The sequence below is a fragment of the Dermacentor variabilis genome, chromosome 6 (genome assembly GCF_050947875.1).
Source record: "Dermacentor variabilis isolate Ectoservices chromosome 6, ASM5094787v1, whole genome shotgun sequence".
NCBI lineage: Eukaryota > Metazoa > Arthropoda > Arachnida > Ixodida > Ixodidae > Dermacentor > Dermacentor variabilis.
In genome coordinates this window covers 163,262,605-163,280,826 of record NC_134573.1, presented here as the reverse complement: position 1 = coordinate 163,280,826, position 18,222 = coordinate 163,262,605, and the positions used below count along the sequence as shown (strand labels likewise).

Genomic DNA, 18,222 nt, shown 5'->3' with positions numbered 1-18,222 from the left:
CAAGATCTGCTGACATCATCAGCCGAGGATGTGTTGCGCTTCCACGGTTTGCAACAGAGTGTGACAGACATGGGCAGCAGTGGAAAGTTGGCGACGGTTGTCGCTTTGCGGTTTCCCAAGTGCTGTGCACTGCGATTTGCGTTGCGAGCAAGGCGAAGGGCGGGAGGTAGGTTCGGGCGAGTCCGAAAGACAGGAAATCTTGATTGCAGTCGAATAAATGCGAGTGCAAGGAAGTCGCTACACGAAGCTTCAGGCGCTCGCGGAGCGCTTTCGAAATAAGCTAATATAGGCATGTTGCAAATACTGCGCGACTACTGCCTCGCCTGCACGTAGCGGGCTCACGGATGCAAAGAAAAGGAAAGAAAAGGTGGCAGGCGAAAAGGACGGATGAATGTCAAGCATGGCGGTAGCGAGAAAGGGCCCGTCACGGGAGTGGCAGATATGGAGAAATGTAAGCTGGAACCTGTCGCTACAATAATTTATTTAGTTAATACGCAGAATGTTTTGCCTGCTACCGCAAACGCTTACTTAGGAATTCTAAATAAGTTTGTACCTACAGCTGCAAAAGATTACTTAGACATTCTACAGAGAGAGGGAGAGAGAGTGAGAGAAATCAGAATGAGAGTGAGGGCATCAGATGGACCTCAGGAGGGTTTGACGAAGCTTGGGCGTGCAGTTCCTCACGGATGATGGAGCGAATCAAAGCACGTAGCTCGCTGTCGTTGGACGCCTTGCAATCAGACGTGTCAGGGTGTAAGCGGAGCATATGAAGGTCATCGAGACGCTGACACGTACTGATGATGTCGGCGACGGTAGTGGGATTCAGCACTACACGAGCATTGAATGCCGCAGTCCCAATACCCTTGAGCAGGTGGCGCACACGGTCACTCTCTGCCATCGAGGTGTTCACGCGGCGGCAGAGGGCGAGGACGTCCTCTATGTACGAAGTGTAGGACTCGCCTGAGTGCTGTACACGCTCAGCAAGCTTCTTCTTAGCGATATCGGAGCGGACAGACGAGTTCGCGAAAATCTGGCGTAGATGGTGTTTAAAGATGCTCCAGTTGACCAAATCGAGCTCATGATTGGAAAACCAAGTTTTCGCACCTCCGGTTAGGTAGAAGGCGACGTGAGCAAGTTTTGCTGATTCGTTCCAGTGGTTAAAGTCACTCACGCGCTCGTATAGCTCCAACCAGTCTTCAACGTCGTCGCCTGGAAGCCCAGCAAAGAGCGGTGGATCCTTCTGAGGGGTGGTGACTGTCCAAGAAGGGGTTCCCGCAGGAGTAGGCAAGGTGGATGTCGTGGTACTGGTCTGCTGGTCTTGCGACATTGTTGAGTGCAGTTGGTAGAGGCGGCGACCCGAGCGGAGCTCCAGGGATGTAGCGCAGATGAAGCTGGAGAGATACCGGGAGCGAGAGGGCGAAGGAACCGGACAGCACACTCCACCACTTGTGAGACGAGGTTTAGGCAGCCAGTCCCTTCTTTATTCTCTCGAGTGAGAGCCCCACCACCAGGGTCCAAAACGGTGATGATGAGTATGTACAGGTGAGAATATGAAGCGCATGAATAATGCTCACAATATATATATATATATATATATATATATATATATATTTATATATATCAGGCCTTTCTAAAGCACAGCGACCTGTTAATGGAATGGTGAATTATATTTATCGTATTGTTCGGTTTACTTTATTTTCTTTGATCTAAGCCACCCGGGATGTGACGCGAGAGGCACAGAATCCTTAAATGTTGCTTGATACGTGTCGTACTTTTCTGTGCGTACTCCTGTCATCGCCATTCTTCTCACGACATGCATCATGCATCGCCTTCGTCCTTGTGACATCGCTTCTCATACGCGTATCACGCTGTGCACCCCGCCGGACACGGTGCTTGCATTTCGCCATAGCTCGTGAGCGATGCAATGCACACACATAAAAATTGCATGAAAATAACGTTTCGACCTTTGTAGAGAATAAAAACGAATATTTCACCAGATTACACGGTGCGTACAGTGAAAGTATTGAAAAAAAAAATGAAAGTACAGTGAAAGTGTACGCATCGCCGTTAGTTGTAAAGCATTTGTTCAGCCGCTTCACTAACACGTCGCTTCGCTTCACATAGATTCCAAGGCCTGCGTTGGATCTGCATGAGTTCTTTCCCTGAAGTTTTCTGTCGACTTTATTTGCAAGGACAACTCTGTAACAGGCGCATGCAACCTATTTAAATTCCATGGGCAGTCCACGTATAAGCCGCTCGTTCACTTACGTATCAGCTGCAGTGTTTGGCTCGTTTCGCTTAAAAAGAAAACCAGGAATATAAAAAAGAGCGGCCAAACAGAGTCGCCATTAACAGTGTGCTGAAGACCCTGAAACAAGGCCCTGGTGCGCAGTCTAAATGTTCTACGCTCGGATAAGCTGACCCACGTTTCGCCGACTTGAAAGTAAAACTGAAATAGCTATTACAAGTCGTGCAGTGCTAGCCGAACTCTAGCATAACAAAGGGAGCATTGCGCTCAGAATGTGCGAAAAGGGGCTCAGTGTAGCTTGCGGTGCAACTAGTCCTCGCCTTTTGTCTCCGCATGTTCCAGAGTGTCCCAGTGTTCTACTGCACGTTCCACGACTTGCTCTCTTTAACGAACCTCGATCCAGGTTCTCCGTAACAGGGCCGTAATTCTATTACATTACAATACTTTTGTTACTGTTATTGCTGTAGGGCGAAAATCGGCAGTCGTCACTCTTTCAGGGTAACAAAAGCTATTTTCTTTTCATTTCAGTAGAATAAGAAAGCACTGCATGCATTAAACTGAACTAGGAAGAACCTTGTCATCCAGGACGCTGCAAAATCTGTGACAGCCATACACAGCACTAGCTAAAGCAAACGATAATATTCGCTCCTCGCTGACGTCATTTAACTTGAGTTCGTATTTCAGACTACGGAAAGGCTTGGATGGTGCGCCTTTGTCGACGTGGCGCTTCAACGCCGGGACACAGCCGGTCGCACATTTGGACAGGACGCGCGCGAACCAATTTGCCGGCTCGTAAATGCTGTCGCAGCAAAATGTGGCGCGACAGCCGCGCTCGGAACGAAATTCGTACGCGCAGCATTTCTTTTGCTCGGAACGGTCTCCTTTACGGTGTTAGTTCGCGAATACCGGCAACCTTGAAGCAGCGTAGTTGCGCCTGCTTGCGTTTCGAGCGACGTCTCGGCGCGCTGTCGGACATAGGTGTACGGGGGTTACTCTGCGGCATGTCGGGGCGTGCTGGTGCCGGCGGCGCTATAGGCAGATGGCACATCCCTTCTGGGTGGGGGGGAGTGGTATGAGGCGGAAGCCTGCGCCGAGTTTCATGCATATTGCCATTTGAGTCACTCTATAGCGAGTTCCTCTTTCTCACCGTAACGAGCCGAGCGGCCCGGCAAGCAAACCGAACCGGCGCGCTGCGCTCGTCTTCACTAAAGCGTTTGCGCTGCATATTCATGAACACGTGTAGTTGCGCATTCACACGCGAACGCTAACCTACTCGCGGGCGCTCCCCGGCACCTCTGCGGTAAAAACAACTCCTGCGTCAACCTCGTTTTCCCACGCACCGCGGAAAAAATTGACGAAAACAAAAGAAGTAAGAGAAACGAAGGGAAAAGGGTGTAGTTAGTTGACTAGCAGAACGGCCGGGGACGCGGCTGTCGTCATTACACTGTGCGCCGTCTTCCTGTGATCCTTCTGAAAGCACATCTGGCAGTTGGACGCACTGCGTCGGGGCGGTGTGATGCAGGATATACGCGGGGTAGGGTTGTAGCGGACAAGTCGTGGTAAGCACACTCGTAAGTAATAAAGAAGTGGAGTGTAGTTAGGTTAATGAATAGAAGAAGAAGAAATACAAGGCGATAAGGAAGAAAGCACGCCTAACCACTTCGGACAAACTCGGCGAGTCTAAAACAAAGCCATTATCATCTAGCCGGAGACGCGCTTTCCCATCAACGTCGACAAAGAACTCGCGAAGAGCGTATACGGGGCTGTTAGTTCTCTTGGTGTAACACGCGGCAACTAAGCAGTGTTCGTTTTTTTTTTTCTCTCTCCATGGTTTGCTTTTTCTTGGATCCTGTGGTAATTGTTTCGTGACCCGAACTTTAGCATGTATACAGAAAGTGCTCAGAGTGTTTAGGTCCGGCCTGCTCTCACGCAAGAAAGATGGACGAAAAGAGATACTATAACGCCCGTGGCACAGAAGGAGGACCAGATGAGGAGATGCGTACGGGAGAGAAGTTAATCGAATGAGGAAGCAGCGAGTGTAATTGAAGCTTCTGACGTGTCTAACCTATTTCGGGAGCATCATCTAGAGTTCGGCAGCACTTGTGCGACAGTGGCTGAGAGAGAGAGAGAAGGGAAGAAGGAAATGCAGGGAGGTTAACCAGACTGAGTCCAGTTTGCTACCCTACACGTGGGGAGGGGAATGGGGAGTGAAAGAGAGAGAGAGAGAACTTAGGTGTAGTATGTCTATAGTCGGGCACTCAAGTCTGTTGCCTTAAGGTAGTGAAAAAGCGCTCGAACTGGTTTCTGGGCTAATGAACTGTGAGGCCAGGCTCCCAAGATCTTCGCTTCCGTAAATGGCCTGTCATCCAGTCTATTTAAGGCACACCGGAGAGTCCCACGTTGATTATCGAAGCGAGAACAGTGGCACAGAAGGTGACTGATGGTCTTTTCGCACTTGCACTTAGCGCACATTGGTGAATCCGCCATTCCAATACGATAGCTGTAGGAGTTGGTGAATGCTACTCCTACCCACAGCCGACACAGCAGTGTTGCGTGACGTCGTGGAAGATTCCCTGGTAATTTAAGTTTCAGTGATGGGTCGAGGCTGTATAAACGACACTTAGAGTTCTCTGGTGTATGCCAGTAACTTAACGTGATGGTACGAGCGAGACTACGAAGCTCTCTTGCAGCGTCGACTCTCGATAAAGGTATAAGGATTGTCGGTGAGCCAGCCTGGGCACGTCGGGTAGCGTCATCGGCGAGGTGACTACCAACGATGCCACAATGTCCCGGCAGCCTCTGAAATATAATATCATGTCCTCGTTCAGAAGCGCAATGGCAGGTTTCGTTGATTTGTGACACCAGCTGTTCATAATTGCCACGTCATAAACTTCGCAAGCTTTGAAGGGCTGCTTTCGAGTCACTAGATATTGCCCATTTGTTGGGTGGTTCTTTTTCAATATATTCGACAGCAGCGCGAAGAGCGGCCAGTTCGGAACGTGTAGATGTCGTTACGTGTGAAGTCTTAAACTTGATGACGACCGATTGAGATGGTAGAACAACCGCACGCGTAGAATTTTCCGAGACGGAACCATCCGTGTAAACATGGATTCGGTTAGCGTATGAACGATGCAAAAGTTTCAATGTGATCTGCTTGAGAGCCGTGGTGGTCAGGCTAGCTTTCTTCACTATTCCTGGAACAGCAAGGTACACAGGAGGCCTTTTCAAGCACCACATAGGGGATGGCGTTCTTGTTGCGGGTGGGGGCCTCAAAGACAAAGAGTGCCGGTTAGCCGCAATTGATCTGGAGAACGCTGCCTTGGGTCTTTTCTCAGGCAAGCGAGCGAGATGGTTGTCAGGCACTCTGGATATATGGCGAACATGCACCCGGAGTGCGTCGATAGCTATATAGGTCAATTTGGGTGGTCTCCCACGGTGTCAATCGTTGCCACAGTTGAAGCATTTCGAGGTAGCCCCAGACATGTTCGTAGGGCTTGGCCTTGAATGCTCTGTAGGACATGGATGTTAGTTTTGTTAGCATTGGACAGCACTGGTGTGCTGTATCGCAAGTATCCTAGGAAGAGCGTCCTGTATAGTTGAAGCATAGATGCCATGGATGTGCCCCACGTTTTACCGGCAAGAAACCTTAGTATATGGGAGATAGAAGTAAGCCTCTTCTTCAAGTATGAGATGTGGGGGCTCCATGAAAGGTATCTGTCTATAATAACGCCTAGGAATCGGTGAGTTTTTGCGTAGAAAATTGGTTGGAGGTCAATAGAAATGGGTACCATGTCATGGGCTTGTGGGTAAAAGCGACTAAGGCGCACTTCTCGGTCGAAATGCTGAGGCCTTGAGCACGCAGGTACGATGATATTAGGGTCACTGCTTTTTGGAGCTGTGCACGCACTTGGAGACGCGTAACTGCCGAGGCCCATATGCATATGTCGTCAGCATATATGGGACAGTTTACTGTATGTGGTAGAACGTCGGCAAGTCCAAGGATTGCAAGGTTGAACAAAGTGGGGCTAAGAACCCCACCCTGAGTGACGTCACGGCAAGTGTAATGGTCAGCGGTACGGCCGACTGCACTGTTCAAGAAGTAGGATCTTTAGAATAGATAGCTCCGAATCCACTGAAACATGCGTCCACCAATTCCATTATTTTCCAGGGCATCTATGACGGCTTCATGCGTTACTTTATCATAGGCGCTTTTCACATCGAGGAATAGTGCAACCGATAGACGCTTGTGGTGTTTTTCTTGTTGTACAGACGTGACGAGGTCGATGACGCTGTCAATAGAGGAACGGCCTCTTCTAAAACAAGACATGGCCTCGGGGTATACGTTGTGGCGCTCAAGATACCACTCTAGGCGGGTGAGAATTATTCGTTCCATAATCTTCCCAACACAGCTGGACAGCGCAATGGATCGGTAGGACGCTAAGTCAAGTGGCGACTTTCCGGGCTTCAGGAGTGGTATCAAGCGGCTGGACTTTCACCGCTCAGGAACGACGCCATCATTCCATGACTGGTTATAACATTCCAGAAGTCTGCTTCGGCCATCTTCACCTAGGTGGCATAAAGCACCGTAGGTGATGCCGTCTGGTCCTGGCGACGATGAGTGCCTGCATGTGGCCAGAGCAGCGTCCAATTCCTCAAGTGAGAAGGACACATTCAATTCTGGGAAGCGTGTCGCAGGAACCTCACCTAGAATTTCGCTATTGACGGTGACTACACTGCCCGCAATCTTCGCACAGAAACCTTCGGCTATATCGACCTGTGAGCGGCCTTGATGGAGGGCTAGGGCTGAGAACGGGTGTCGTTGCTGTGGAGACGAGCCAAGGCCGCGCACCGTCCTCCATATGATAGACTGTGGCTTGCGGGGGTCAAGTGATTCGCAGAACGTCTTCCACCGTTGTTCCTCCAGCCTGTCCATACTATGCTGGATTTTCTTCTGTATACGTCGAGCGACTCTAAGGTCATGAATTGACTTCGTGCGCCCGTATCGCCTCTTGGCCCTTCTGCGAATCGTTCGAAGTCCCTCAAGTTCCATGTCGAAATGCGTACGTTTTTTTGCGGATGTAAATGTGTACTTAGACGATTCCAGTACACTTGTAATAAGGTTCTCAATGATGCCAGTAAATCCTTCTTTGCATGCCTCTTCCACCTTTGTCTTATATGTTGACCACCTTATATATACTTGTCGGGAAGTAGAAAAGGAGGAACTTCCAAATCCAGTGATACTTAAGTAGGTGGGAATATGGTCACTGCCATGAGTCTCGATGTCAGAGAACCATCGAACATTTTGACCAAGTTACCGTGAAACCAAAATTAAATCTAAGCAACTGCTATAGTTCGAACCACGCATGTACGTCGGACTGCCATCGTTCATAATGCTGAGTTCATAGTCGGAAGCAAATTCCACAAGTTTTCGGCCCCTGGAATCAATTCTGGAGCTTCCCCAAGCCAAGTGATGAGCATTAAAGTCTCCCGTGATAATCCAGGGTGCAGAAATCGCCGTCAGGATGTCTCGCAGTCGGTCGCCGTCGAACCGACTATATGGGGAGATGTAGGCGCCGATGAGGGTGAAGGCCACTTTATTCTTTGTAATGCGGAGACAGACGTATTGGTTTCCATCATGAGGCTGCACCGAGTGGTGAATATAAGTCAGTTCTGTACGGATGTAAACAATTACTTTGCTGGAGTGCCCGCACGTCGACGCCATAAAAGCTTCGAATCCAGGGAGCCTTAGCGCTTTTGACACGTTCGGTTCACATATTACCACTACAGGAAATCGGTTCGTAAAAACGTATTGGCGGAAACGTGAAATCCGTGATTGAATTCCTGTGGCATTCCACTGGAAAATCGTCGTGCTACGCACTTCTTCACGGAGTGAAGGCAGTGAAAGAGCCATTGTGCTTACGCAAGATTTGCAAGCACTGGGCTCAGGGCATACAACACTTGCACTGTGCTTCGAGCTGTTGGCGTATTCGAGTTGCCCACTAGCGTGCGAATCGCATTTATCAAAGACTTCAGCATTGTTACAATTCGGCGGTCATGCTCTGTCGGCTCATCTGGGTGAGGGGTGGAGCATTGTGGTGCTTCTCCTTATTGGGGTTTTCCACAGGGCTTATCCTTGGCAGTGGTGGCCATTCTTCATCCACGGCATTCTTTTCAGCTGCTCCGTTATCTATACGCGGTTTGGACACATTCTGCACTGGGGTTGGAGCAGATTCAACAGCAAGAGGCTTTGCGGCACGCGTATTCTTTGTGCGGAGAGCGGAATTCCTTGATGAGCGTCTGCGACGAGAACGACGTCGCCTGACGTCAGCAGCTGCTTCACGATGAGTCGACCGGTCCCTCACCATTTTCTTCAATATGGAGAGTTCTCGCTTAACTCTAGGACATTCCTTTGATGAGGCATCGTGGGGCCCTTGACAGCTCGGACACTTATAAGTTTCTGCCTGGCAGTAGCCTGCATAGTGTTGTGCCGCACAACGGGAACATATAGCAGACTTTCCACAGACGGCGCTCACGTGACCGAATTTCTGGCAGTTTCTGCACTGAAGCGGCTTGGGAACAAAGGGCCGGACAGCATGTCGGAAATGACCTACCTTCACATGCGATGGAAGGCAGTCACCTTTAAAGACAATTTTTACGCATCTGGAAGTTCCGAGACGGGCCACCTGCAGTATGTGGGTACCATGATTGGCAGGCTTTATCAAAAGCGGTAAATCCTCACCCGAGATGGCCGCATCAATGTCATATATGACGCCTGTAGTAGCTTCTCTACCCATCGGGATGATGGTACGGACGTTCTTGCCACCGAGAACAGTGACAGCTCGCAGAGAATCTAACGCCGACGCATGGGCGACGTCTACCGCGACAACATTCTTCGGAGGGTTGACTCGTACGTCCTCAATGCCATTTGGCAACAGTCTCTCGAGTTCAACCGATGCAACTTGCCTGTTGAGGAACCTCATGTTGTCGGAGGGTAGCACAGGTAAGAATAGGGTGGTGTACTTCGGCGAACTCTGCGGAGTCCTCATAGTAGATGTGTCCACAGAGGCCCTAAGCATCCGCCGCTTTGCTTTCTGACTCAGGACAGTCACGTAGTCGTCGTCGGAGCTGTCGTCGCTCTCGGTCGAGTCTATTAGGATAGCCTCGCTGTCGCTCGAAAGGCTGTTCCGCTTCCTTGAGGCGCCGACGCAGGCGCCGCAACATCAGGTGGGAGTGCGGGTGGCTCCACTTCCATTCCCGTCGAGTAGGGAACAGTGTTCCCCGGAAGAAAGCGAGAATTACCACAAAATACTGGTGACGGAGAACAACACTCAGCAATAGGATCACTTCGTCGTCTACCATCCTCGACAGTAGCTGAAATTCGCCTTTTGAACTGGGGCTGCTTAGTTTGTGAGCGCCGACAAGAAATAACGAGGGCGATAGTTCTACGTTTGGGCGTATCAAAACAAAAAGTAGGCTGAATGGAGCTCGCTCTTTTATTTACCATCTCGTTACACTTCACACTCAAAACGATGGTTCATTTCTTTATCTTCAGGTGTTTTGGTACTTGGCATTGGTACTTTTAATGAAGGCCACATACAGTACTCCGCCATCCCCGCGCTGTGGCCACTTTCCATGCATAAAATATCGTACTTTTCCTGTCATAAGCACTATAACGTCCGGCTGTGGTCGCGAGACCGACCGACCTGTATATCTGACAGTCGCTCACAAACTACAGTCTACTACTACAGACTACAGTTGCTCAATGAGGTTTGTCGACTTCACGAACTGCACTAGTGCACATATCCTTTTTTCTAAGCTTCTTAGTATCACTTCCGTTATATTCTCAGTCATTGATTGGTGCCACAATTTCTTCATCTTTTTTTAATGCTCTCATCACCAGCGGAAGTTATTAGCAGTAAATATGTTTCTTTGCCAACACTAAAGAGCGGTTTGAGCATGGATGAAGACATCGGAGTCTACAAGTGTAGCTGAGTCGACATGAAGTAGCGATATCAGAGTAGATGCGTGAACTCAAATCATCGAACCCATGGTCAAACGTGAAGAAAACAAATGAGTAAACTTCACTTTATAAGGCAAAACAAAACGTGCATCGCAGCACACCCACCTCTAGGAAACGCTGCCGCTATACGCAATTGCATGAGCGTTGAGGCACGACTATGGGTAGGGCTGAATAAGGCATGTTATAAAGGTTACACAGTGGCGTACGCGCGACGAAACCAAGTAAAAGTTCACGATTCATTGCGACACAATCAAAAACGCAAGACCGCTGAGTCAGTATTGACCGCGTAGCGATAGAGGAGAACGTTCCAGCGTACTTTGAAGGTAATGAGAAGGTATAGGATGACTGTGCAAATAGCAGAAAAAGAATAGCTCGTAAGGACGCGCTATCATTTATTTAGAGTAAATAAACAATAGGTCTGATCTCCCGCCCCCCCTCCAATGCGGGAGTACGGAAGCGGCCGGAGTTCAAGTACGGAGTTCAAGTACGGAGTACGGAGTTCAAGCGATGGACTCGCCTATTTTGCTTTTATCGTGTACCTTTCATAAACATTTTGTTCCCGTTATCTGTCGTTTAACCAGAAAACCAGAGAAGGGGTGTTCCACGGAAAAAAACATACGAGCCTACAGCTTCCAATGGAGAGGCTTATCGGTAAAGGGAGAACAAAAGTACATGTGTTTTCATTACCAAAACATAATATGAATATTGAGAGCAGAAGAGGGTAGACGAACAAAACCGCCAGCCTTCTGCATGCTGTGTCCGGCAGCTGCGTACAAAACAATGGCGCAAAGGTCTCGTTGCTGAGGGGATGCCCTTCTCGGGCCTCCAGGAAATGAAGGTCAAAGGAGGACAAGCAGCAGCATCGGCACGAGCGATCGAAGGAATATGCTTCACTACGAAAGAAAGAAGATCAGTGTGGGGTTGCTAAGAGGATGATTGTGCATGTGTACGTAAGCGTCAGAACGCAGGAACTTAAAGGGATGAACTGGAGCGATAGGAAGGCAGGCTGTGACCTGTTTCTCGCGCGTGGCTTCTGCTGTCTTTCAAGTCGGGCGTTGTTGTTCGACGAGAATCGCGCAGCAGCAACAGCGCCTGTATCGGCTCCCCCTGCTCCCATCCTCTAAGACTTCGTTCACGCACGTACACGTCTTCCGCTAGAGGGCGCAGATAGCACGCTCACGCCGTCCTCGCGGCCCATCAGTCTTAGCGCATAGGAAATCCGCACACGCTGACATCTTGACCCCTCACGGGCTGGCTCGACTGCACGACGTTGTTTTTCTCGCTTCTCGCTAGCTTAACCTGCAGTTTATTTATCTTTCTATCTCATCTAAAGACAAGCCTGCTGCTTCTCGCTCCATTTTACTTGCTATTTTTCAATCTACGTCGGAGGTGCGCCTCGGAGGTGCGGTTCCAGTACGCCTCTTTCAATCTCTCACCCGTCCGTAGATTGACGGGGCGCTCGTGGTTCACGGGAGGCGCACGCTGCCTGCGCTGCAGTAACTCCGCGCGCACGCTGCGTCGGCGCTATGCTCCGTTTCAGACACCAGGTGCAACGTTGTGGAGCCTAGAGAGACTTCTTGCAGTGGCTGCTGCTGCCCTTAAAAATAGTTCGATGTTCTTTATGGCAGTCGTGCGAAACTGTTCTTTATACAGGTTCATTATTGAATGAAGAAAGTGCTAATCCTTAGAAACAAACAAACTGTGGTATACGGCTATCTCATGCTTTGTTTTAGATCAATTCCTTTTGCATTACGTTTCTTTTCCATTTTTTTTATTGGCAGCCCATCGCACCAGTCTCACGTGCATGCTCGCACGAGCAAAGGCCATTGGCGCTCAGCGGAGCATGGATAGAAAGCGCGGAGAGATCGATTTTCGTCGCCGAACTTTTTGCGTATACTTTCCACAGCGTTGCACCTGATGTCTGAAACGGAGTGTATAGGTTCTCAATGGGAGGATTGTGCCAACTATAGCGTGAGGTGAGTGTGAGGTACACGCACAAGTTTAGTGCCCCGGCTTCTGTTGTTTTCCTAAAAGCGGAGCTCTTCTTTGGGAACCTCGCCGGGTTTCGTGACCGTGGGCGCTGCCGCCTGGCTGTTCCCTTGCCAAATGAGCCAACCAATCATGACCTAGCATGCGCGCCGCGCGCGTGTGCTATGTTACTGCTGGGTTACTTTCAGCACCACTAGATGGTGATCGCCTCCGCGCATCCGCGGCTGCACGGTCAGGAGAAAGTAAGCGCTTCTTGAGGATAGAATGGATTTGAATTGCGCTACGTACGTACGCGCATGCTGCCTCTGAAACCATGATGCGTTCAAGGCGTCCGTCGTACACGCTGATAGTCAGCTACTCCGCTTAAGAAAAGGCTCAGTATAATTTGTGTGCGTGTGTGTGTTGCTGTTGAGCCCTTGCACGAAAAGTGCGTAGGGACGTCAAATTAACATTTTCATAAGGCACCGAATGCATCCGCGCAACCATTTTCATGCATACGAATATACTGTCATAACGTGCATTTGGCTGTTAGAGATTTTAAACGGCAGCGGCATTATACCGAGATGGCGGCACTCAGACGCTTTAGTATTATAGTCTTACATCTGCTGCTCGCTTACACGTGGCAAAGACCAAGTGAGAGTCGACTGGCGAGCCATACTAATCAGATAAGTGTCGCGTTTTGAGGTAGTAGTGATCAACATTACACTTTCAGCAACCTCATGAGCCCGTCGCAGCTGTACCAGCTTCGCGTTGAACGCACAGCAGGCCCGACGCAATGGAACCTAATGCTGCGGCTGCTGAATGTTGCTGCTCTTCGAGAGCGAGCAGAGGGTTCAGGAAAAGCGGTGTGTGTTCAGTTGCTCAGCAGTGGGAAAAAATACGACGACACAACAATATACCAATAGCGGAAGCAAACAGCACGCCAGTGACACGGTATATATAGCCGCGGACGACATAACGAACAACGTGGAGTCCGCGTGCAGCAGTGGTGTGCGTGTCTCTTGTTTTTTTTTTGTTGTTGTTCTTTGGTTTCTTTTTTTCCTGGTTGGTTTCTATGAGTGGTCAACGTTTGGCTAACCTGATTTAACGGTCGGCCGCCATCATTCGTTTTGCTTGCTACTATGCAACACGGCTGGGATTAAAAAAGATCAAAGAAATGACTGGCGAAAAGAAGAAGAGGAAGGCGGTGACCCGCTTTAGTATAGGAGCGATCAAACGCTGAGGTTGTGGACATACTACGTCAAGGAAGGGGGAAAACGAATAAGTTGTTATTGAACGCAACCAAGAAGCGTGCCGCCGAGATGTGTAGCGGCTACAAGATGGCCATGATTTCGTTCTGCCGATCAAATTTCGCTGTCCCAGTTTCGCAGACGCGACCACGAATGCTTCTTTCTTCCGAAGTGCCGCGGAAAGTGACTAAAAAGTGTTCTTTGCATGAGCGTGTGTTTGCATGAATGTGCGCGCGCACTTGAACTCTCGCTTACTGTCGCTTAGAGAATCAAGTCAAGATTTTCGTGCTGCAGTCACAAGTGATGAAGCTACTACGTCAACTCTAACGTCTGAAAGCAACAGGTATACCGCAGTTAGAAGCCGACCAACGTGTTCCAAGTCATAAATTGCATGCTAACCTGCAAGGGATTCCTGTACATCTGAGACCCGAGATACTTCAGGTAAGTGGCAAACGTGTGTCCTTTGCGCTATATCTGTTATTGCTAGCGCGATATCTAAATAAACAGCAGAGGAAAAGCGCATTAAGCAGGGTCTTGCGCCAGTCTTGGTAATGGATTCTGACACTTGTTGGTGTGAAGCCCATAATATGAGCACGGTGATACTGTAGAGACTGAAACTGTCGTTCTAGAGCATGCTATTGCTAATAACTTGCAAGTACTGATGAGTCATTAGTCGTGTCAATTTACCAACCGTGCACGTTGGCGCGTTGAAGCCGTTATCAGCTTTGTTTCAGCGCTTGGCAAATGTTTTCTCTGCTGTTCAAAATATTATAGCCATGCAGAGAGATGTAAGCATGCTGGGATAAGGTTTCCTGTGTCACACGGGGGAAGAAATTGGGCAAGTTTATTTGGAGATCGAGAACACTTAAAGTTACGCATCCCATATTGCCATGTTATAAAATTATGGCTTCCCTCTATTGCCTGCCTCACTATACTAATCCGCATCAGCTTGAGCTCTACTGAATTTCTTGTTCCGCATGCGCAACTTGTGCTTTGAAAACACTAACTTCTTCGTGCTTATCACTCCTTGTTCTCGGGAATTGCCTTGGTCCAATAATAATGATTAAAAAAAAAAGAACGTGCCATCAAACTTCCTCGACTGGAGTGGTAGCTGTCTTTTAGTGGCGAACGCGAGAACCATAGAATGAGTTTGACGAGGCACTTTTGTCTAAGAAAGAGAGGAGAAAAAAATTTCGTTCTTTTACGCAGCACCGAGACGTAGTTGTCTGCTTACGAAGCAGTACGTAGCAGACTTTCTTCTCCGTGAGGACGAATACGAGAGGACGTAAAACGCAGAGGAAGTGTGCGCGGAATGAATTAAGTATCTTCTTAGCGCGCGCTCTCCATTCGGTGAGTGGTTTGAGCTTATCTTGCCGTTCAGGACTTACATACGCTTCAGCTCGTCCCGCCCTCGTTTAATCTCGCTAAATTTATTGCGGTCGCAATTTCCCGAAACGCAAATGAGTGGCGAAACGGCAGCAGTCTACTCGTGAGGGCTCAAGAGAAAACGAATTATCGCATTGTAACTGCATGGTGGACGATGGTCATTAATGGCATGCCGACATACGTTACCTAAACACATGCAGAACCCGGTTAAAAAAATTAGCTTCCCCGACGCTTTGTCTGAGTGCATTCCTGACTCATTCTCGGTAAGATGCATCGACGCACCGGTATTTTTGTAAGAGCGTACCGAGTGCCATTGAGGCGGACACTGCAAGTCGTTGTCGTTCGATGTTTCGTAGGGAAGCGAATGTCTTGGCTGTATTTAAATACACAAATGACCCCAACAGCTGCTAAACCAATTAGTAGCAAATGGAGCAGTAGCAGCTAATGAGACATTTGGCTGTTTCCTAAACAAGAGAGAGAGAGGGGGGGGGAGAGCTTCGGCAAACAATTTCTCTTTAATGGGTAACTAAAACCGATGCACTACTGGAGTCTCGTGACGCACTGTTAAAATCAGCTTAAGTATTTCTAAAGAACGCTACTTTCTTATCTTAATTACTGGTGATTGTTCAGGCGTTGCCGGCTAAGTAATAACGAGCACAATGTCATGCATATTTTGATCTTTTTTATATTAAACTCATAACGATGAAGAACACTAAATTATTGTTTCGTTCATTCTTTTTCTGCCGCATTTCCTTGCGAAGTGCTTTCCGAACAAGGTTCAAGAAGGATCTTTTGCCCATACTGCATGCAGTTATGTTTTCTCTAGACTGTTCCTGCCAGTACCTGGGTAGCTTTCAGTCATCTATCTTTGTTTTTGTTGTCTCTATAGAAAACGGTGGCTAACAAATCTGCAGCGTTCCTCGTGCTCATGAAAGACATACGAGGCAACGCAGCAAGCTCTATACAAAAAAAGAAAGAAAGAAAGAAAGAAAGAAAGAAAGAAAGAAAGAAGTATAACTCTTTGCTTATATTAAGTGGGTGAGGGGGCGGGGAGCAACAGCAAGAGAGTTTGCGGTGAGGCATCTGCTTTGGGATCAGCCTCCGTATAGTATTCAGTATGAAATATCGAAAAGGAAGCGTTGTAAACTTCTTTCTGAAACAAGGGCGACTTTTCTGAAACGACTCTCTCCCTGTGCCGGTTGATTTCTTTTCTTTTTCTCTTGGTCTTTCTTTTATTGTTTCCGTTATGATCGTCGCTTATTAAGAAAGTGGAATGGGTGAATTAATACACCAACCTCTTCGGGACGGAGTGTACGCGGACAATTGCACTCCGCACTGAATGCGTGACGTAAGGGGGCTGGGATACTGCAAACTCGCGGTACGCCGGATTTAATTTCTTCCGTACTCTTTTTCGCACTGACATTCACACGCTGAGCATGCCTGCTCGTACTCACTTCCTCATGCAGAGCGGCCTTATACAGCACGTGACCATAGTGCACCCGGGTTGAACGTCGCCTACAACGAACACAAACCGCAATTCACGACTTTCGCACAATGCAAAGAGCGTGATAATATATATATATATATATATATATATATATATATATATATATATATATATATATATATATATATATATATATATATATATATATATATATATATATATATATAAAATTATGGGCTGTTACGTGTCAAAACCGCGATCTCATCACGAGACACACCGTAGTGAGGGCCTCCTGAATAATTTGGGCCGACCATGGGTTCTTTAACATGCACCGAAATCTATGTGCGCGGGTATTTTCTCATTTCGCCCTCATTGAAATGCTGTGCAAAAAGCGTAACGGGTGCTTTGATTTCAATGGTGTTTTGTGCGTCTGCGTGCGCACTGTGACCTGTAGGGCTGCTCTAACATCTTCATTTTTTTTTCAATTCAATTGGCAGGTCCTTCAAGCTGCACAATGTACTTGGACCGTGGAGCAGCGTCGGTTGTGTTTTGCGCTCAACTAAGGCGCTCTAAGCCTTTCTTGAAGACCCTCCATGGCATGCTGTGTGCGAGTGTACGTATAAATGCGTCATTTCATACGTCGCTATCGTCATCTGGAGTAACAGGCTAGACAATAAAATAATCTACAACATCCATCAAACATCCATACATATCTCTCTCTTACTGAAACCAGGTTAAGTGAAGTCGGAGTTGTTATTTCTATTTTATTTTGGTCTAATTTCTCTTGTTGCCTTTTTTTAGCAATAGCAGTATAAGCCACTTCAGCCAAATGTCATGCCTAATCACCATGTTTACTAGGCAGAAGTTACCTAAAAAAAAAAGAAGAAAAGCAAGATTCGATTCAGGGTCGGCGACGCGCTAACGATGCGTTTCGAGAAATAGGGGGATATTCTATACCGCACTCTGTTCGATTAAACCCGTTCGTCCTTCGTGAAGGTTCTCCGATATGTTATCTATTTTGTAGGTATGCTTCAACTCAAACCACGCCGACCAAAAAAGAGAAAGAGCACAATGAAGGTTGATTTCTTGGCGCTCATTCCTATAAGTATATAAAGTGAAATTTCACGTCCCGTCAAGAGTGTCAGCCGGGGTCGCAGACTCAGCAGCAGGCACGCCGAAACACGACGTCTCGGTGAAAGATTGTCCGCCCCCTTCATGATTTACGTATGTACCTCAGTCATCCGGCTGGCTAGAAGCCACTGCGGTAAGGTCTCGCCGTAATCATGCGAGCGCCCTGTGCACCGCTCAGTCGTACTATGTAGTTACAGCTACGGGCGCCAGGTGGGAAGGGACGACTTCGTCCGGAGGACCGCCTCGGGCTATTTACGAGGCCCGCTTTCCGTCCGGGCGCACTTCGCGACACATGTTGCGTTTCCTCTCCGCCGCGACCACCGTCTTGCTCAGACGAAGAAGCCGGCGCCCGCGTTGTCAACATTCGCCCACCAAAATAGAACGCCCGGCCATCTGTCTTGACCGTGGGCTGCGGCTGAGAGATGTCTTGACCGTAATCAACTTGAGAGCTCAAACTGAAGAAGCGATAGCGACAGAGGTGTTTGCTCAGGACGCGAGACATAGACGCCGACCTGGGATGTAAACACCGCCGCTATGCCGCATCCAGCCATCGCAGTTTGAAAGGAAAAAAAAAATGACCTGTAACATTGACAGTAGGCGTATAATGGTAGTCAGGCTAGTATGTTTCGCTTCTGAAACTAAGTCAGCTTTTTTTTTATTTATTTACAAATACTGCTGTTTCAAATTTGACACATAGCAGGAGTGGGTAAGTACATCAAGATAACATACAATAAACATGTCACCTGTAAACGAACTTCGTCTACAAAACGCT

General features: G+C 48.3%; 1 long non-coding RNA gene across 1 annotated transcript in view; it reads left to right on the top strand.

The window, feature by feature from the left end:
- LOC142584434 (uncharacterized) overlaps positions 1 to 16,998 on the top strand; it is a 272,834-nt gene extending 255,836 nt beyond the window's left edge. The window contains exon 3 of the long non-coding RNA XR_012828785.1: positions 16,817 to 16,998. This is a non-coding gene — a long non-coding RNA (uncharacterized LOC142584434). The remainder of the gene's footprint in view (positions 1 to 16,816) is intronic.
- The last annotated feature ends 1,224 nt before the right edge of the window (positions 16,999 to 18,222 follow it).